Below are 23,421 nucleotides of genomic sequence, written 5' to 3'. Positions count from 1 at the left end.
AGAGATCACTGAAGAAATCAAAAGGAAATCAGAAAATACCTAGAAAAAGATGACAATGAAAACACGATGACCCAAAATCTATGGGATGCACAAAAGCAGTTCTAAGAGGGATGTGTATAGCAGTACATTCCTACCTCAAGAAACAAGAAAAATGTCACATAAACAACCTAACCTTGCACCTAAAGCAATCAGAGAAAGAAGAAAAAAAATCCCCCAAAGTTAGCAGAAGGAAAGAAATCATTAAGATCAGGACAGAAATAAATGAAAAAGAAATGAAGGAAAACATAGCAAAGATTAATAATAAAACTAAAAGCTGGTTCTTTGAGAAGATAAACAAAACTGATAAACCATTAGCCGGACTCATCAAGAAAAAACAGGGGGCTTCCCTGGTGGTGCAGTGGTTAGGAATCCGCCTGCCAGTGCAGGGGACATGTGTTTGAGCCCTGGTCCAGGAAGATCCCACATGCCACAGAGCAACTAAGCCCGTGCACCATAACTAGTGAGCCTGCACTCTAGAGCCCGTGAGCCACAACTACTGAGCCCACGTGCCACAACTACTGAAGCCTGTGCACCTAGAGCTTGTGCTCTGCAACAAGAGAAGCCACCGCAGTGACAAGCCTGCACACAACAGCAAAGAGCAGCCCCCGCTTGCTGCAACCAGAGAAAGCCCACGTGCTGTAATGAAGACCCAATGCAGCCAAAAATAAAATTAATTAATTAATTTTAAAAAAGAGAGAAAAAACGGGAGAAGACTCACATCAACAGAATTAGAAATGAAAAAGAAGTAGCATCTGACCCTGCAGAAATACAAAGGATCATGAGAGATTACTACAAGCAACTATATGCCAGTAAAATGGACAACCTGGAAGAAATGGACAAATTCTTAGAAATGTACAACCTTCTGAGACTGAACCAAGAAGAAATAGAAAATATAAACAAACCAAACACAAGCACTGAAATTGAATGTGATTAAAAACTTCCAACAAACAAAAGCCCAGGACCAGATGGCTTCACAGGCGAATTCTATCAAACATTTAGAGAAGAGCTAACATCTATCCTTCTCAAACTCTTCCAAAATATAGCAGAGGGTGCAACACTCCCAAAGTCATTCTACAAGGCCACCATCACCCTGATACCAAAACCAGACAAAGATGTCACACAAAAAAGAAAACTACAGGCCAATATCACTGATGAACAAAGATGCAAAAATGCTCAACAAAACACTAGCAAAGAGAATCCAACAGCACATTAAAAGGATTATACACCATGATCAAGTGGGGTTTATCCCAGGAATGCAAAGATTCTTCAATATATGCTAATCAACCAATGTGATACACCATATTAACAAACTGAAGGGTAAAAACCATATGATCATCTCAATAGATGCAGAAAAAGCTTTCAACATAATTCAACACCTATTTATGATAAAAACTCTCCAGAAAGTAGGCATAGAGGGAACCTACCTCAACATAATAAAGGCCATATATGACAAACCCACAGCGAATATTGTTCTCAATGGTGAAACACTGAAACCATTTCCACTAAAATCAGGAACAAGACAAGGTTGCCCACTATCAACCCTATTATTCAACATAGCTTTGGAAGTTTTAGCCACAGCAATCAAAGAAGAAAAAGAAATAAAAGGAATCCAAATTGAAAAAGAAGAGGTAAAATTGTCACCTTTTGCAGATGGCATGATACTATACACAGATAACGCTAAAGATGCTACCAGAAAACTACTAGAGCTAATCAATGAATTTGGTAAAGTAGCAGGGTACAAAATTAATGCACAGAAACCTCTTGCATTCCTATACACTAATGATGAAAAATATGAAAGAGAAATTAAGGAAACACTCCCATTTACCACTGTAACAAAAAGAATAAAATACATAGGAATAAACCTACCTAAGGAGACAAAAGACCTGTATGCAGAAAACTATAAGACACTGATGAAAGAAATTAAAGATGATACAAGTAGATGGAGAGATATACCATGTTCTTGGATTGGAAGAATCAACATTGTGAAAATGACTATACTACCCAAAGCAATCTACAGATTCAATGCAATCCCTATCAAACTACCAATGGCATTTTCCACAGAAGTAGAACAAAAAATTTCACAATTTGTATGGAGACACAAAAGACCCTGAATAGTGAAAGCAATCTTGAGAAAGAAAAACAGAGCTGGTGGAATCAGGCTCCCTGACTTCAGACTATGCTACAAAGCTACAGTAATCAAGACAGTATGGTATTGGCACAAAAACAGAAATATAGATCAGTGGAACAGGAGAGAAGCCCAGAGATAAACCCATGCACATATGGTCACCTTATCTTTGATAAAGAAGGCAAGAATATACAATGGAGAAAAGACAGTCTCTTCAATAAGTGGTGCTGGGAAAACTGGACAACTATGTGTAAAAGAATGAAATTAGAACACTCCCTAACACCATACACAAAAATAAACTCAAAATGGATTAAAGACCTACATGTAAGGCCAGACACTATACAACTCTTAGAGGAAAACATAGGCGGAACACTCTATGACATAAATCACAGCAAGATCCTTTTTGACCCAACTCCTAGAGAAATGGAAATAAAAAGAAAAATAAACAAATGGGACCTAATGAAACTTAAAACTTTTGCACACAAAGGAAACCATAAACAAGACAAAAAGACAACCCTCAGAATGGGAGAAAATATTTGCAAATGAAGCAACTGACAAAGGAATAATCTCCAAAATTTACAAGCAGCTTATGCAGCTCAGTATCAAAAAAACAAACAACCCAATCCAAAAATGGGCAGAAGACCTAAATAGACATTTCTCCAAAGAAGATATACAGATTGCCAACAAACACATGAAAGGATGCTCCCCATCACTAATCATTAGAGAAATGCAAATCAAATCTACAATGAGGTATCACCTCACACCGGTCAGAATGGCATCATCAAACAATCTACAGACAATAAATGCTAGAGAGGGTGTGGAGAAAAGGGAACCCTCTTGCACTGTTTGTGGGAAGCTAAATTGATACAGCCGCTATGGAGAACAGTATGGAGATTCCTGAAAGTACTAAAAATAGAACAACCATATAACCCAGCAATCCCATTACTGGGCATATACCCTGATAAAACCACAATTCAAAAAGAGTCATGTACCACAATGTTTGTTGTAGCACTATTTACAATAGCCAAGACATGGAAGCAACCTAAGTGTCCATCGACAGATGAATGGATAAAGAAGATGTGGCACATATATACAATGGAATATTACTCAGCAATAAAAAGAAATGAAATTGAGCTATTTGTAATGAGGTGGATGGACCTAGAGTCTGTCACACAGAGTGAAGTAAGTCAGAAAGAGAAAAACAAATACCATATACTAACATATATAATATATATGGAATTAAAAAAATGTTTCTGATGAACCTAGGGTCAGGACAGGAAGAAAGACGCAGACATTGAAAATGGACTTGAGGATATGAGGAGGGGGAAGGGTAAGCTGGGATGAACTGAGAGAGTATCATGGACATATATACACTAGCAAATGTAAAATAGCTAGTAGGAAGCAGCCACATAGCACAGGGAGATCAGTTCGGTACTTTGTGACCACCTAGAGGGGTGGGATAGGGAAGGTGGGAGGGAGATTCAAGAGGGAGGAGATATGGGGATATATGTGTACGTGTAGCTGATTCACTTTGTTATACAGCAGCAACTAACACAACATTGTAAAGCAAGTATACTCCAATAAGAAAAAAAATTAAAAAATTAAAAATATAAAAAATATTTAAAAATATAAAAATAACAAGCGGCTTTAGATCTGATATGTAAGGAGAATGGAAGTTGTCACTCTGTCCTTGCAAGGAAAAGCTGAACAAACTAAAAATCAACTACTTTTCTTTGACCCATCAGAGAACTAAGATTACGGGGTAAAGGGCCACCTATAATCTGGAAAGACAGGTAAATTCAGAGAGTCAGAGCCTAGATCTGTTTACCTGAAGCAGAAGCTGCTGGATCCATAAACTGGTATTAAAACAGAAATGGTAGTTTTGACCAGTTGAGGGAAGCTGAGTGTGGACTAGCACGCGAATGAGAAACTCCTGGGGGCAGCCGTCTTGGGGGCCCCCCCACGTTTGTGGGTTTTACCTCCAGAATTCCACTAGTTTCCCACAGTGAAGAGCTCATAAAGATCACTTGTGACTTTGGCAGGGGGCAAGAAAGAGTAATCACCATGAAATACAAGGCATTCTCCATCAAAAAGGCCTACTCCCTAGAGAAGACTTTGTCAGAGCTTTAGTCCACCGAGGAAAAGCGCTTTTCTCCCACTGCAGGCCCCTCTGCCCTTCTCTTCTCGACTAAGGAATGGGGGAAGCTAAGAAACACATTGAAGGTCACAGGCCCACCGAAAGACTGAGATTTACACTATGTTATGCAACAGGAACTAACATAGTGTTGTAGGTCAATCACACTTCAAAAACAGGGATCAGGTTTGTGGTTACCAGAGGAGGGGGGATTAGGGGGAGGGGGAATTGCATGAAGGCAATCAGAAAGTACGAACTTTCAGTTATAAGATAAAATAAATACTAGGAATGTCATGTACAACACAATATAACACTGCTGTATGTCATATATGAAGGTTGTTAAGAGAATAAAACCTAAGAGTTCACAGCACAAGAAAAGAATTTTAATTTTAATTTTTTCTGTCTTTAATTTTGTATCTATGAGAATGATGGATGTTTACTAAACTTATTGTGATAATCACTTCATGATGTATGTAAATCAAATCATTATGCCATATACCTTAAACGTTTACAGTGCTGTATGTCAACTACAACAAAGAAAAGAATAAAGAAAAAAAAAAGACTGAGATTCAATCATAAGATTAGGGAATGCTTCCCCCTTCCCACACCTTACACCAGCAGGGTTCCCATGTAATAACAGTAGATTACAGTTGAAGGAGATCCAAGACACAGACTTTCTCTGAGAAAGATGACTTAGGGAAGCCCTAAGTCAAGAGAGGAGATAAAAATAAGGTCACTAGAAGAATTTGAAGCCTCTGCTACCTATAGCTACAACAAACATTAATTATAGCCCAACTCCTCACTAGGTTAAGAGAAAAGCTCACACTACAAGCTTATTTACCTTAGTTCTTTCTATAAAATAACATGTTATAAATCACGAACACCATAAATGAAGAATGTCTTTGATGGGCTCATCAGTAAAGCAGACACAGCTGAGGAAAGAATAAGTACACTCCTTTGAGGAGATCCTGAAAATAGGTCACTAGAAGCACTATTCTCAATAGCCCAGAGGTGCAAACAACTCAAATGTCTATCAACAGATAAAGGGGTAAACAAGATGTGGTATATACCTGTAGTGGAATATTACCCAGCCATAAAAAAAGGGTGAAGTACTGATACATGCCATAACTTGAATGAAAATCAAAAAGATGCTAAGGGAAAGAAGCCAGACATAAAGGTCACAAATTATATGATTCCACTTTTATGAAATATCCAGAAAAGATATATCCAAAGAGATAGAAAGTAAATTGGTGGTTGCCCAGGGCTGACAGGAGGGGGAAGTGGGGAGTGACTGCTTAGTAGGTAAGGAGTTTCCTTCTGACGTGATGAAAATGTTTGGGGACTAGATATAGATGGTAGTTGCACAATACTGTAAATGTACTAAATGCCACTGAGTTGTACACTTTAAAATGGATAATTTTATGTTTGTGAATTTCACCTCAATTTAAAAAAAAAAAAGCAAAGAAAAAGATAGGTCACTGGAAATTTTCCAAACTGAAAAACAAAGAGAAAAACAGAATTAAAAACAGAAACAAAAAACAGAACAAAACCTCTAAGAACCATGAGATAATTTCAAAAGATATAACACACTTGTCATTGGAGTACCAGAAAGAGAAAAGAAAACATAACAGAAGAACATGTGAAATAATAATGGCTGAGAATTTTCCAAAACTATTGACCGACACCGAACAACAGATAGAGAAAACTCAGATAACAACAAGCAGGTGAAATGCCAAAAAATCCTACCCTAGGTATTCCAACTGTAGGCCACCAAAGACAAAGAGAAAATTTTGAAAGCAACCAGAAGTTAGAAAACAAAAAAAACCCTTATTTACAGAGGAACAAGGATAAGAATTATACCCAAAACCATGCAAGCAATGTAAGAGTGGAGTGAAACATTTAAAGTGTTAAAAGAAAAAAAAGCCACTCATCTAGAAGTCTATACCTAGCAAAATTATCCATCAATAATGAAGGACAAATAAAGACTGTCCCAGACAAGCAAAATATGAAGGATTTCAGCAACAGCAGACCTGCCCTGCAAGAAATGTTCAAAGAATTTCTTCAGGGAGAAAAAAATGACATAGGTCAGAAACTTGGATCTATGTAAAGAAAAGAAGGGTATTGGGGAAAGACAAATGAAAGTAAAATAAAATCTTTAATTTTCTTCTTTTTAATGAGTCTAAAATATAACTACTTAAAGAAATAATAGTAACAATGTATTGGGTGATTATAAAATATGAATAAGTGACAGGAATGGCAGCAATGTCATAAAGGAGGTGAGGGAAGAATTGAGAATACTCCATGGTACTATATGTGAAGTGGTATAGTGTTTTTTGGAGACGGTCTTAGATTAGCTAAAAATAATAACGAAAAAGAGTTAAAGACAATTATATGCTTAAGGTTATTAAAATATAATTCAATGAAAAATCGTAAAGAAGGAAAGTGAATTGTATAATCCATAAATGAAAAGGCTTACGTACACATCTGTGTGTGGCGGGTAAGGAGCAGGGAAGGGTACCATAGTGAAGTATACTCAAGTAGCTGGAGATGTCTTGTCAAAGGGGATCAGGTATATCCTTTATTGCTCTTGAGAGTAGAAATGGTACCAAGAATTAAGAGCTATAGAAAAATAAATTTAGATTAATTAAAAGATACATTTTCCAGGCATCAGAGTTGTTCAGATATAGATTGGGCTGCTTAGGAGGCAGTGATCTCCTCAACAGGAGAACTTTTCAAGCACAGGCTGGAAGATGACTGGAAATGCTACCGTAGAGTACATCCTGCACTGGAGCAGTGAAGGAGATGAGTAGGAAAAAATGCCGTTTAAAATCACTTGGAACCTTACCATTCTAAGGTTCTTCCTCTTGAGGAAGTGTTAGAATTCCCCCTCTTAAGAAAAATCCCATCTTGGATAAATCCTATGAAACTTGGAGTTTCTCATCATTAGGATAGTAATAATGGCAGTAAAGCAAATGAATTTTAAATATATTTTAATATATTTAGGGTTTGGATTCCTTGGCTGCAGGCAACTAAATATAACTGGTGACTGTGGGATATTTTAGGAAGAACATCAGAGGAATCACAGACTTGAATGAAGCCCAAAGAACCAGGTTGACCACAGGAGTCCTCAAGGGAGCTCCAGAAGGCTAGGAAATAAGAATCTTGACTACAGCCTCACAACAAAAAGAATGAAGCCAATTTTCCCCTGCTATGATGAACATATTCCAGCTATTTTTTATTCTTAGCCCTCTCAAGATACAGAGTCTCAGTTAAAGTGTTTGATTGGCTCTGCTTAGCCCATGGACAGACACTGGCTGAGGGCAAGCAGGAAGCACAGCCTGGGCACTAGGGCTTTGACTTCTACTGGGCAGCAGGCACTGGCTCACTCTTTCTCTCTCTATCTCAGTCAGAGTCACTCAGGAACATGAAAGCTACACTAGTCATTTTAACAGAGAGATTTTAATAGAGGCAATTTGAGGACTGAAAAATCAAATAAGAATGCTATAGAAATACAGAGGTGATAACTGCAGGAAGCATTTACTATCCCAGGGCTGTCAGAACAAAAGGAAGAAGGTAAGTTATCAGAACCCAGAAGTAGGAGAAACCTGGCCTTGCTGAAATCCAACTTCTAAGAAAGAAAGCAGAGTCCAGCTGCTGCTGGCCTGTTAAAAACTCAAAGGAACAGTCTGCAAACCTGTACTCAGACCTCTGAAGAGGGTGTGCTCTGCCAGGCTGTGGCTGGTTCTGGAAGTGCTGCTAGAAGCTGGACACTGGAACCAACTACTGCTAAATGGGTGAAACACCATTACCAGGGCATGGAAGACAGCAACAGCGAGTAAACAGGAAGGAGCAAGTCCCTTCTCCTTCCTCTCACCTTCCAGTCTCCCTCTAGTAGCCCTCTAGAAACAGGAAGTCAGCTGACAAAGGAGAAACATTAATTTGCATAAGCCCAGCCCCAATATTACAAAGCCACGCAGAGTGTAGTGGATGAGAGCTGAGAGACAAAGGCTTAATCACTGACACATCATTCTACCAAGACCAACACAATGATGGAAGTAATTGTGCACAGGAAGTGGGGTTGCCGATAAAAAGGTGAATGGCCGCTAGGCTGCTCAAAGGAACATGGGAACTCCAGAAGACTAGGTTAGGTATCTCCTAAGGGTCTAGTAGAGGACAGACACCACAGTTTCTAAAAAGTTGGCAAAAATATTTTGATTTTTGGATTTAAGAGCTTTGCTCAAAAGGAACAAAATTGGGTCATTTGTAGAGACGTGGATGGACATACAGACTGTCACACAGTGAAGTAAATCAGAAAGAAAAAAACAAATATTGTATATTAAGGCATATATGTGGAATCTAAAAAATGGTAAAGATGATCTTATTTGCAAAGTACAAATAAAGACACAGATGTAGAGAACAAACGTATGGATACCAAGTGTGGGGGGGATGACTTGGGAGATGGGGATTGACATATATGCACTATTGATACTATGTATAAAATAGATAACTAATGAGAACCTACTATATAGCACAGGGAATTCTACTCAGTGCTCTCTGGTGACCTAAATGGGAAGGAAATCCAAGAAAGAGGGGATATGTGTATACATATAGCTGCTCCACTTTGTTGTACAGTAGAAACTAACATAACATTGTAAAGCAACTATACTCCAATAAAATTTTTTTTAAAAAGAGTTTTGCTCAGTTATGGCTTTTGGGGTGAAGTTAAAAAATATATATATAATGCTTTATCCACTCAAAGTATAGCTCAAAGTATGTGAAAGAGAGAGAGAGAGAGAGAGAGAGAGAGAGGGCAAGCATACAGTTGCAGAATTAAATGTTAATAGGGATCGCTCCTAAGTAACTAGTGATATAGTCATTGAAACTCTGTACTTAACAAAAATCTGCATTTGAAGCAGTTACATGCTGAAGCACCAAGAATTTTCTGCAATGAATGTTCAAGGTTCTGATAAAGGACACAGCAAATGCAGGGCAGACAGTGAAATGAGAGCTGGGGGGCACATGTAGATGTCAACAGACAAAGAGACAACCAAATCTAATGAGGACAGAGGTGTCCCCTCTACACCAGGCTGAGCATTCTACCGATCATCATGGGGAAAAATTCAAAGTTAGTGTCAAAACCCAATAGTATATTATTGGCAGTTGTTAACAGTTGTGTAAATTAACTGTATAGCAGTGACTCCCAAACTAGTGCTCGACAGATGTGGTTCTAGGAGGTGCCTATAATTCTAAGAGGTACTCCACAGAAGAAAAGATACATATGGGGAAAACTCTAATTTCAAAAGACATAGCACCCCAATGTTCACAGCAGCACTATTTATAATAGCCAAGACATGGAAGCAACCTAAATGTCCATCAACAGATAAATAGATAAAGAAGATGTGGTGTGTGTATATATGTATGTGTGTGTATGTATATATATGTATATATATACATACACACACAATGGAATATTACTCAGCCATAAAAAAGAATGAAATAATGCCATTTGCAGCAACATGGATGAGATTATCATACTAGAGATTATCATACTAAGTGAAGTAAGTCAGACAGAGAAAGACAAATGTCATATGATATCACTTAAAAGTGGAATCTAAAATATGATACAAATGAACTTATTTATAAAACAGAAACAGACTCACAGACATAGAAAACAAACTTATGGTTAACAAAGGGGAAAGAGGTATGGGGGAGGTATAAATTAAGAGTTTGGGATTAGCAGATACAAACTACTATATATAAAATAGATAACCAATGAGGACAAACTGTATAGCACAGGGAACTATATCCAATATCTTGTAATAAGTCATAATGGAAAAGAATCTGAAAAAGAATATACGTGTGTGTGTGTGTATATATATATATATATACCTGAATCACTTTGCTGTACACCGGAAGCTAACACAACATTGTAAATCAACTATAGTTCAATAAAAACATTTTGAAAAAAAAGTATTCTGTGGTCGGCTTACCATAGTAAAGGCCTGAGAGTCCTGACTAAAGAGGAATGCTTAACTTTAACCAAGTTTTCTTAATTTATTTAAATGCTGGTTTCAATAAGCATCCCCCTAAATGAGTTTTTTCAGATCACAATTTGCAAGACATTGCTGTATATTAGCTTTAAATAGCTTATAATTCCCCATTTCATAGAATAAATTTATTTTCTTTTTATCCTTTGTTGTCTTAATAAAATCAAAATGTGAAACCCCTCTAGATGTCATCTCATTAAAATGTCTAGCTCCGATGGGTGCAAACTATTACTTGCAGGCAAGACTGTGGGTGGCAAGGACGGGTTAAGTAAGCAACACTCCCCTCAGCGCTCTGCCCAGGGCTCTAGGCGCTTCTGGGTGTGTCCCACCCACTTACCTGGAATAGTTCCCTGCGGTGAGACTCAACAGAATTGCTCTTAGGCAGTTTGACTGCTCTGCTGGGTAGTCTGTACTATTCCTTATTTTCCCAAAATTCTAAAATGGGTCACCTTGAGGGAAAAAAAATCTGAGGAAAACTTAAGGATTTATTAAATCAGGATTTCTTATTCCCCACACTAAATACAATTTGGCTAAAATCAATAACGGACTTCTAAGAAATTGAAATACCTATTGTTGTATTATGAAATTAAATAAACACACCTTTCATCAATGGCGTTTTTAACGTATTACAAGGTAATTTTACTTCACTTGATTATTCCAGGGAAGAGGGGTCTGTCTCCACATCCACTTTGAAAGCAAACTATAGGATGACCCCAAGTTTCTGAGAGTTCCCAGATAGTGCTTTGCAAATGCATAAAATAGACAAGCTTGCTCTCTCCCTCCCTCCCTCTTTCCTTCCCTTTCTCTGTCTCATCCCCCACCACCACATTTCCCTTTCTTTCACTCTCTCTCTCCCTCTCTCCCGAAACTTCAGGATTTATCGGTCTCTCAGAATTTTTCTCTTGGCTATTATCACTTTCTGTTAAACAGCTGGAAAGCAAACTTGCAATTTGGGTTGAAATGGAACGTGGCTCCATGGAACTGAACGAAAGTGGACAACATTTAGGAAATATTAAATGGCAGAATAACGTTTCAGAAAATTTGAAAGCCCAAATTAGTTAAGAATGATAAATATAACTCTGCTTTTATGGAATGCAGGCAAGTTAAATTTCAAAAAGATATCAATTCTTCCCTTTCTGTAGGATTGTAGTAAAATAAATGAATTCCAGTTCCATTTTTAAAACTTCCAGATGCTGCCTCAAGCTTCAGGCGTCTTTGAAAAGTTGATCATCCTGTGTTTTCATGTCATGGGAGAAGTCCCAGGATGTGAGATTTTATATCAGAGATCATAAGGTTTCTGCTATAAAATACATGGAAATGGGAATTATCATAATTAAAGTAACTAGCATTAATATACCAACCTCTAGTTTATAAAGTATTTTCACTAATATTATATCACTTGATTATCCAAATAGTCCAGGAGGGAAATTAAGCAGGTAATATTATTATTACCTTCTCTGTTTTTCACTGGAGGACATACAGGCAGAGAGGTTACATGACTGGTCCAGAGACACACAGGAATGAGAGGGAAGGATGACCTAAATCCAGGACATCTAACTCCAGAGCCTGTGTTCTTTCTCATTCATGCGCTCTCCCACCTGATGGCCTGCTATGGTTCAGAGAGTCACAGCCAGCTATTATCACCAGCTCAGCAAGTCAAGTCTTAACTAGACACTTGGAAAAAGGAGCCACATCACTTTTAAGACTTAAGAACCATAAAATAGCATTTTTATACTGGGAAAGTTTTGTAAACATTTTATTATATTTTTAAAAATCTTAAAAGCATTAAAGATACTCCTTGCATAACAAGCTGCTAGGTTAAATACATTCATTAAGTTAATTTATCTTTAAAAAAGGGCAAATTGTCTCAGTAAGTTGATTTTTATTCTTTTACTTTATTTATTTATTTATTTGTTTGTTTGTTTGTTTATGGCTGCGTTGGGTCTTTGCTGTTGCCCACGAGCTTTCTCTAGTTGCAGCGAGCAGGGCCTACTCTTCATTGCGGTACACAGGCTTCTCACTGCAGTGGCTTCTCTTGTTGTGGAGCACAGGCTCTAGGCACCCAGGCTTCAGTAGTTGTGGCACGTGGGCTCAGTAGTTGTGGCTTGCAGGCTCTAGAGTGCAGGCTCAGTAGTTGTGGTGCACAGGCTCAGTTGCTCTGCGGCATGTGGGATCTTCCCGGCCCAGGGCTCGAACCTGTGTCCCCTGCATTGGCAGGTGGATTCTTAACCACTGTGCCACCAGGGAAGTCCTAATAAGTTGATTTTTAAAAACACTAATTTTAAATGATTTATATATACATAAATTTATCATATAATTTATATAAATAATTTGGGGAGTTCTGCGCTTTCTTCCTGCACTCTGCTACTGCTATCAACAGAGTGCTAGCTTCCATATCTGTTAAATTCTGGCTGTTAGCTAATGTTCAAAATTATGTATCAATCATTTGCCATTTTCAACACTACTGATTTTAGGTTTTTAACAATCCTCAATGGGAGAGAGTCACCAAGCATGCAAAAAAATGGGTCCAACAATCATAATCTATGAATTCTCTAAAGCTTATAGATATTATCTAATTTCTTTTTTATTGAGTTATACTTAACATACAATATTATATTAGTTTCAGGTATATGGCATAGTGATTCAATATTATTTTACATTATGAAATAATCACCACAAGTCCAGTTACCATCTGTCACCATTATAAATCTGTTACAATATCATTGAGTATATTCCCTATATTACAGCCCTGTGACTTTATTTTATAGTTGGAAGTTTGTACCTCTTAATCCCCTTCCCCTATTTCATTTGTTTCCCCACTCTGCTCCCCTCTGGCAACCAAGAGTTTGTTCTCTGTACCTATGAGTCTGTTTCTCTTTGATATTATCTAATTTCTATCAGTTACAAAACTCCAAGCTTGCATTGTTGGGAGAGAGAGAGAATAGATGGTTCTTTAATTATCTCTGCCTATTTGAGAACATGCAATTCATTCATTCATTCATTTGGCACATACTTATTATGCTGACTGTTAAAGATGCTAGTGAAAAGTGGAAGTTTTAAGCGATAAAAACAATGTAAATACATGTTTACTGAGCATGTGTTATGTGTGCACTAAAAGTATGTACATAACCACATCTACAATGCATTAATACCTTATCTATGATTTTCCATTTCAATTTCTTTAAATTAGAAAATTAAGGGCATTTTCAAAACAATCTGAGGGCAGAATCCCTTTAGAATTTTATCATTTATTTTTAGTCTTTTATAGTTTTCTTATGCCTAATTCAACAGCAATTTCTTTTAGCAAACACATTTATCAAGCCTTTTTAAAGCATTCAACTTGGTTTTAGCATTCCCATTTAATTGGTTGATACAATATTCAATTAAATAACATAATGACAATACCAACATGACTGGCATGTAGAAATTTCAGATAAACTCAGCTGACTCCAGAAAAACATACAACTCACCCAAGGGGAGTAGACATACCCAGGAGTACCAGGGAGTAGCATGTTACCTACAGTTAGCTTTCAGTGTATCAGAAGCATCAGTGAGTATTATTTACTGTAAAGGTAATATCAAGCTTCCATTAATCCAGAGAGTCAGTTAAGTGGAGATTGGTCAACATAGCTTCTATTAGAGTTGAACTTGAAAGTAAGTTTGCACTTTTTTTTTCCAGGAATAGTTTGTTTGTTTGTTTGTTTTTTAAATTGGGGTATAGTTGTTTTACAATGTTGTGTTACTTTCTACTGTACAGTGAAGTGAATCAGCTATATGTATACATATATCCCCTCTTTTTTGGATTTCCTTCCCATTTAGGTCACCACAGAGTATTGAGTAGAGTTCTCTGTGCTATACAGCAGGTTCTCATTAGTTATCTATTTTATACATATTGGTGTATATACATCAATCCTAATCTTCCAATTCATCCCACCCCCTCCTTCCCCCACCATGTCCGCATGTCTGTTCTCTACATCTTTGTCTCTATTTCTGCCCTGCAAACAGGTTCATCTGTACCATTTTTCTAGATTCCACATATATGCGTTAATATATGATATTTGTTTTTCTCTTTCTGACTTACTTCACTCTGTATGACAGTCTCTAGGTCCATCCATGTCTACAATTAATCTCTAGCCAAGTATGTGATAGTAAATTCAGTGATATCTTGAAAATAGACTACCCATCTCAAAGGCAGATGCCTACATTCTCTCATCGAATGACATTTGCAGAAGGAGGTTGAAGGAAAAGAGGTAGCACCATTGGAACATGCCATTGACAGTTTTGCAAGGTCTGTTTATTTGGTTCTTATTGTTTTCTTTTTAACCTTTCTATGAGAATTTAATGCTAGATGTTAATATCAAAAAAAAAAATTGATATCTGTATCAGTCAGGGTTCTTCAGAGATACAGAAACAATAGGATAGATAGAGAGATGATAGATGGGCAGATACATAGATAGATGATAGATAGATAATAGATAGACAGACATAGATATTAGAGATAGAAATAGAGATAGAGAAATTTTAAGGAATTGGTCCATGTGATTGTGGAACCTGGCAAATCCAGAATCTGTAAATTTTCAGGGTAAGCTGGCATGCTAGAAACTTCAGACAGGCCTTCTGTGTTATAGTCTTGAGGCAGAAGGCAGAATTCCTTCTTTGGGAAACCTCCATTTTTGCTCTTAAGGCCTTCAACTGATTAGATGAGACCCACTCACATTATTGAGGGTAATCTTCTTTACTTAAAGTCAACTGATTTTAAATGTTAATCACATCTAGAAAATACCTTCACAGCAACATCTAGTATTTGACCAAACAACTGGACACCATAACCTAGCCAAGTTGACACAAACAATTAACCATCACAGTATCCTATATGGCAGAGCACATGGGATGCTTTTAAAACAAAATTGGAATCATTAATTAAGACTTTTCAATCATTTCCATTATCCATATCACCAAAAAAATGAAAAGAAAAAAGGTTTTCGATCAAATTAGAGGCAAATATTTTCTAAACAATGTCTTTAATCCTATTTTGTGCCCCTGTGCTTTTTACCCAATTGGTCTACAGATGGAGGTAATTCGTGGTTTGATAATGCAAATGCTATGCCTTTATTAAAACAAAAAGATGCCCTTGGAAATATGTGTCTCATCTTTGTTATGTCAGAGGAGGGTAGGATGCTTTCTCCACAATCATCTCAGAAGCTCTAGCAAACTAGAGGAGGCTCACCAAGCATCCAGTTTTCAAGTCTGTTGAACCTCCCCATAGAAATGGGGACAGAAATTTAGAAACTTGGTACCTAGAAGAAAGGAAACAGCTGTCTCTAAGAAGGAAGGAGAGCTGTTATTGGGCATAGAAAAGTTCCTTCACCCAGACTTGAAAGAAATTAGCTCAAATTCCTCAAGAGAGAAGACTTTAATAAAACTTTAAAAGTTAGCTTATTCTTTGGGAAATCTAAGAAAATAATTGTGACACAAGTGGGGAGAGCCCTCCCTCATTTCAGTGAATGTGACATCCATAGCTCTCTGATGTCTAATAAAGAATTTGGCTGGCCTTTGGCTCCTGAGTTCCTGGGAGGTAACTTCTAAATCCTTGGAATTTCCCAAGTGATAGGAATGTCTTTGTTATCCACGGTGAGCTCTTTGGACCATAACTGAATTTTGGGGGGTTCACCATGCCAGAAAGACCAGTCTTGTAAACACAATGAAACTCCAGTGGAAACTCTGGACATCTGAAGCTCAGGTGAGTTTCCTGATGGATGATACACACTGGTGTTCCAGGAGAGTGGTGCATACTAAAGACACAGAAGCTTTATGCTTGGGACCATTCCAGACCTCACCATATGCATCTCTTCATTTGGCTGGTCTTGATTTGTATCCTTGGTGATAACATTGTATCATAACTATAGCACTTGCCTGAATTCTATGAGTCATTCTAGCAAATCATCAAACCTAAGATGGATAGTGGACACCCCCATATTCATAGTCGGTTGGTGAGAAGTACAGGTGGTCTGGAAAGCCCTCAAGCTTGTGGCTGCTGTCTGAAGTAAGGGCAATCTTGATGGAGAACACCCTTTCCCTGTGAAGTCTGCATTAACTCCAGGCAGTTAATGTCAGAATTACATTACACTCTCAAACAGAGAAGACCCAAGACACTGCCAGGGAAGTGAGGGAGCCGAAGGCACAGGCAAATTTTAGAAATTCAGGGATTTCATCTCACACCATACCAAATGTATGAAAATGTTCTCACATCCCCATATTAAATATCATTGTGCTTTGAAAAATCAAAAGGCTTTTCATAGTTTTGTTTTTGAAACATTATCTATAAATAAAACATTAAATTTATTATTTGTTATACTTTCTTAGAAATCATGAATACTTGGGAAATCTTGAAAAGTGAGAAAAATCTAACACAAATTATTTTCACATGTAATAAAGTTGTTATGGATTCTAAATTTAACCATTAATGAAGGGTATGATGTTACATTTTATAGAACTTTCATTAAACTTGTTATTAGTTTCAGTTTTGCAGTTTTCTTATTTTAAACAAATTAATGGATTTTTTCAGTTCTCAACTGTTTCATAGGCTCTTTTTTTAAAATATCTTTATTGGCGTATAAATGCCTCACAATGTTGTGTTAATTTCTGTTGTACAACAAAATGAATCCGCTATACATATACATATGTCCCCATATCCCCTCGCTCTTGAGCCTCCCTCCCATCCTCCATATCCCACCCCTCTAGGTTGAGTTGATCATAGGCTCTTAAGTCCATGGTAAGTCCCACACTGTCTCCCAGGTGTCTAATGGAGAGAATCATTCTGCTGGGCATCCCAGTGACTCTGTGTGGCAGGAACACGCAGTCAACACGAAGTCTATGTCTTCACCAGCTTGAGCCACCATAACAAAACACCTCAGACTGGGTGGTTTAAACAACATAAATTACCTTCTCATGGTTCTGGAGGCTGGAAATCCAAGATCAAGGTGTCAGCAGATTCTGTTCTTGAAAAGAACCTTCTTCCTGGTTTACAGACAGCTGCCTTCTTGCTGTATCTTTGCATGGTGGGGAGAGAGCAGGCACTGTCTCTCCTTCTCTTCTTCTAAAGACACTAATCCTATTGGATTAGGACCCCACCCCACCTTTATGACTTTAATTGCCTCCTAAAGGCCCTATCTCCAAAGACAGTTACATGGGAGGTTAAGGCTTCAACATATGCATTTTGGTGGGACACAATTTAGTCCTTAAAAGTACAGGATAATCTTTTGGTTATTAGTTTATATTTTGTCCTTTCCCTTTTTTTTCTCTTTCTTCATTTTAAGCAAATAGCCTTTGGGCACCTTCTCCTTTGAAGATTCTGTATTGCAAGACAGAGCAGAAACTGCTTAGAACACACCATCTCTCCTGGCTTTTGTTTTACAGAGTCTTGGTTTACAAGAACTATTTGAGATGATTGGGCTAGGAAAGAAGGGAGAAAGCAAATGGTTTCAACAGAATTAAGAGAGAGATTGCACAGGACAGGGAAGAGAGCAGAGATGATCAGATCCTACAGGGTGGTGGCAAGATTTCAGAGGTGATGCCTATGAGGGCAGAGAAATATCCCTGGGTCCCCCTTGACGTGCTGACAGCCAAGATGCCTACCTTTGAAACAGTGAATGGGTCTGATCAATTACAATAGCAGTGGCAACAATGAAGGACTGAAGACTAGAGGTCCTCCTATTTTTCCAGGCACCAACCGTATAAGCTTTCCAGATTCTTGGTACCTCCATGAGAAGGAAGGGAGTGATGGAATTTTTTTTTTTTTTTTTTTTGCGGTATGCGGGCCTCTCACTGCTGTGGCCTCTCCCGTTGTGGAGCACAGGCTCCGGACACGCAGGCTCAGCAGCCATGGCTCACGGGCCTAGCCGCTCCGCGGCACGTGGGATCTTCCCAGACTGGGGCATGAACCCGTGTCCCCTGCATCGGCAGGCGGACTCTCAACCACTGCGCCACCAGGGAAGCCTGGAGTGATGGAATTTTAATGTCCTACTAGCAGCAGGGCCGGAAAGAAACTTAGAAATTAGAAGTAATTTCGTCCATATAAAATTTAAAATGATATTTCTTACACACCAAAGTTTGCAGCATAAGCTGCTCTTTTTCTGAAGATAAAGGGATCATCATTTTGTTGCCAATGTGATTGTTACTCAGGCTCTGGATGGCCTTCACCCTAGCTGTGTAGCCTAGTAAGGCCACACTTCAACTTAAGCACCATGTGTTCAATCATTCATTAAACAAGTATTTGTAAAGCACCTACTATGTGCAGAGCACCCTATGCTTATGCTGGGGAAACCTTAATGGGCACAATACCACACTGCAAGGCCTCTACCAGGACACCCAGACATTACATAAGAAATTACAGTGAAATGTAATACAGTTAGTGTCGATGCAGGAAGTCCAAGTGTTATGAGTATACAAGGAGACGTGGCACAGCAGTCACAGAGGGTCCCCCACAGGAGGCGGCTAAGACAAAAAGAATGAACAAGGGCTTCCCTGGTGGTGCAGTGGTTGAGAGTCCGCCTGCCGATGCAGGGGATGAGGGTTCGTGCCCCGGTCCGGGAGGAGCCCACATGCCGCGAAGCGGCTGGGCCCGTGAGTGGCCGCTGAGCCTGCGTGTCCGGAGCCTGTGCTCCGCAACGGGAGAGGCCACAACAGTGAGAGGCCTGCGTACCGCAAAAAAAAAAAAAAAAAAAAAAAAAAGAATGAACAAGAAGTAGCCAGGCAACAAAGAGGAGGGAAAACTAGTTTAGAAAAGGGGAAAGAATTCTAGTTACCAAGTCCTGAAGCACCCGTCACCGAAGCCCTTTTGGGTGATCAAATTCAACAGTGTGTGCTCAGCGTAGGAATCCTCTCCACAGTATACTGACACACTGTGGCCCAAAATTTGCTGCAAAAATAGGTTCCTTATCTGACTCACAGGTATGATATTCACCACTTCACATTTGAGGATTTAAACTAGAAAAGGTAATGGTGGTTCTTGGATGCAGTGACAATGGATGACAAATAAGCAAAAGTTGACAGCCTGACATGAGGGCTATTACGTGGACACAGAACTATATTGACACAAAGAACAACAATAAGTCCCAATAATGACACCAAGGAAGTAAAAATACCCCTTAGAAAATGTTCTCTTAAAAATAATTGAAATGTAAAAGCTTGGGTTCCACAGTAGCCTAGAAAATTCACATATGTAAAATACTTCACTCCTAATAATGCCAAATAATATAGTCATTTTTATACATAAAAAATGACAGTTATACATTTTTATACATAAAAAAATATGACAAAGGAGAAAAGGGTATTTGGAAGAATGGCTTTCATCAAAATAAATGAACTTACGAAAATCAGTGGGTAGGCAGGCTCTTGCTTCCCAGCTGCATCTCACAGTCAAAGCCCAAAGATCCTAAAGGGAGAAAAGGCAACGCAGCTCTTCCCTTTTAATTCAGTCCATGGTCAGACTTCAGCCCATGTGGTTCTGGTCTGACTTTTCTAATGAGTTTATCCTGAAGAGAGACAATCATTTTGATCTACATTTAGTAAACTTTTCTCTTTAATCAGTGTGGCTGGTTTTATTACATGGTTTGAATTTTGCTGATCTGTCACCCCAACTACTATCACACTGTAAAAAAAAAAAAAAAATTTTTTTTTAATGGATATAAATTACTAGCTTTCCTGACTCTGAGCTGATTTTATGCTTTTTCACTTCACTAATTCCTGTTAACTTAAGTTTATGAGTTTATCTTATACATTTTCACCACTTAACTCTTCTTATTGAAAGTTAAACTTTGGGCTTGTCAAAAGGAATATGATCATAAGCTGGTACTCAACGCCAAAAGCAAGCAGCATTATGAAATTGTACTCTTACATGCTGGCTTTACATGTTTTTAATCTTGAACTCTAGCTATTAAAATATGTGTAATGTAGTAGTACCTCACCCTCTGACATATGGTGAAGTACAAATCCCAGATTCCCAATTAATACAGAAAGGGAGGGAGAGAAAGAATGAGAGAAACGAAAACAAGAGCCATCCTTCATTTTAAATGCTTCTGTAGCTATCAATGTGCGTGACTTTATCAAAAAATAAAATAAAAAGACTCAGGCACATTGAATCACATTTCCAGGAAGTTTGTCCCTTACACTGCAGGCTAAAACCTGACTAATAGTTATTAAACCAGTCTCTTGTTAAGACTTGGCCATTGCACAATATAAAGGTCATAGTGCAGTTACTCAAAACAAGTGCCCAGTTCCCCTCTTGAATAAGCTGTTGCCTGGCATTCACGACTCTGCTGGGACTTTTTTGTTGCTGTTAATTGGAGTATAGTTGATTTACAAGGTTGTGTTAGTTTCAGGTGTACAGCAAGGTGAATCAGTTATACATATACATATATCCAGTCTTTTTTAGATTCTTTTCCCATATAGGTCATTAGAGTGTATTGAGCAGAGTTCCCTGTGCTATACAGAGGGACCTCTTTCGGGATTTTTTTGAATTTCAATCATCCTAATAGCATTTTTTCCACCTGCCTTTGCATATCTTTAGCTCATCCTTTCCTATCAAACTTCCAAAGTCAAGCCAAGTTTACCTATAAAGCCTGTGGTAGTAAAGAAGACAATTATTGATTATATGCTTGCCTTCTCCAACTTCCTGACTTGAGGCTCCACTGTTCTGTATTTTCTACAGCATCCTATCTACCCTTCTCAGTAACGGCAGTGGAAAGAGAAAAAGGGCATTTTTCTTCAAATGGATACAGCAAAGTCATGGAAAGGCTCCCATTGGTCAGATGTGGGTCTCTGTCTCTGTACTGTGGCCAGAAGGATGAATGGCTTTGGTGGGCAAGTCTACACATGTCCTGATCTAGAGAAACCCAAAATGTGTGGAGTAAAAACATGCTGTTACCCAAAAGGAAAATCTGTGGGCTGTTTTCAGAAGAGGAAATATATGCTGGGCCCGCAAACACAAATTTATCTACGATATCTCCTAAGCAAATTTTTTTCTTCCAAGATGCAACTAAAATTTCATTTGATTTAATATATCTGTTGAAACCACATGTTAATATTTATGTATTTAAGGTCACATAAATAAATAAGAAAAAGATAAATAATCTAACAGAAAAATGGGCAAAATATACAAAAATACAGTTTACAGTGAAAAAAGACAAACACCCAGTAAATATAGGACAAGCTGTTTGGCCTCACTTGTAATAAAATCTAAACAAGAAAGAGATAAATTTCTTCACTTATCAGAAATATAAATCACACAATGCCATTTTTTAATCTTGAAAATGTTTATAGTTGGAGGATACCCAGTACCTGCAACTGGGCAAAGGAAACTGCTTTAGCAGAAGTGTTAAACTGTTGTAAATTGGTAGAGAAGGATCTATTAAATAACTGTCAAAACCAAAACGCCTGATTCAGGAAGCCCTTTGCTAGGAATTTATCTTATTGATATATTTCGCAGAAATTCTCCAAGACATACAAACAGGGATAGTCACTGAAGCATAATTAAACTGCAAACAAACTAACTAACTACAGCTGAAAACTACCCAGTGTCCATCAATAGATAACAGGGTAACTAAACTATGATACGTCTATAGGACAGAATACGAGGAGGGCATGAAAGAGAACTAAATAGATCTGCTGGTGGAAAAGCTCCCAGATACAGAAGTGGAGAAAAACAAGGGCAGAACAGTGCACTTTGTATAACAGCTTATGTGTGAAAAGGGAAAAGTTTGATGCATATATGTGGGAATGTGCATATTTTTCTGGAAATAATCAAATGGTAATAGGAATTACCCTGCAAAAAGGGAAAAGGTTCCAACTTTCTGTTTTATACACTTCTCTCCTAAGGATACCAAATCTACTAATGATACACATCTACTAAAGCTGATGTTTCTAACCTTTTTAATGTGTTATTTTGTTGTTTAAAATATCAAGAGAGATTATCTGAATGGAAAGAATACAAATCATTTTTATCTTCTTTGTAATTTTCTGATGTGTAAAAAGACTAATGGTGTTATATATATAATAATTTACTTAAAAGAAGAATAACTGATGGTGTATTGGTATAACTCGGTGGTATATAAGAAAATAAAATGTAATAAAACAACATAATAATTGGGAGTTTAGGGACTTCCCTGGTGGCGCAGTGGTTAAGAATCCACCTGATAATGCAGGGGATACAGGTTCGAGCCCTAGGTCAAGAAGATCCCACGTGCCGCAGAGCAACTAAGCCTGTGCGCCACAACTACTAGCCTGTGCTCTAGAGCCCACAAGCCACAACTACTGAGCCCACATGTCGCAACTACTGAAGCCCGAGTGCCTAGAGCCTGTGCTCCGCAACGAGGGGCCACCGCAGTGAGAGGCCCGTGCACCACAACGTAGAGTAGCCCCCGCTCGCCGCAGCTAGAGAAAGCCCGTGCTCAGCAATGAGGACCCGACGCAACCAAAGATGAATAAATAAATAAATAAATAAGTGGGAGTTTATTATATAATAGGCAATATACTAAGTACGTCATATACATATGTAAAATTTCATTTAATCCACAGAACGACATTATGAGATGAGTACTTTTATTATCCTCATTTTACAAATGAGAAAAACGAGGCTTAGCGATGCTTAAGTAACTTGCCTAAGGTTCCTCATGGAGGGACAGAGCGAGATTAAACCCAGCCACTCTGATTCTAGATCCAGTTTACTACCAATGGGTAATATTTATTTATTTATTTATTTATTTATTTATTTATTTATTTATTTGATTATTTATTTTTGGCTGCATTGGGTCTTCGCTGCTGCGAGCGGGCTTTCTCTAGTTGCGGCGAGCGGGGGCTACTCTTTGCTGCGATGGGCGGCCTTCTCATTGCGGTGGCTTCTCTTGTTGTGAAGCACGGGCTCTAGGCGCGTGGCCTCTGTAGTTGTGGCTCACGGGCTCTAGAGCGCAGGCTCAGCATTTGTGGCGCACGGTCTTATCTGCTCCGCGGCATGTGGGATCTTCCCGGCCCAGGGCTTGAACCTGTGTCCCTTGCATTGGCAGGCAGATTCTTAACCACTG

Source organism: Mesoplodon densirostris, chromosome 13, assembly GCF_025265405.1.
Source record: "Mesoplodon densirostris isolate mMesDen1 chromosome 13, mMesDen1 primary haplotype, whole genome shotgun sequence".
Lineage (NCBI taxonomy): Eukaryota > Metazoa > Chordata > Mammalia > Artiodactyla > Ziphiidae > Mesoplodon > Mesoplodon densirostris.
This window is presented reverse-complemented; position numbering follows the sequence as displayed.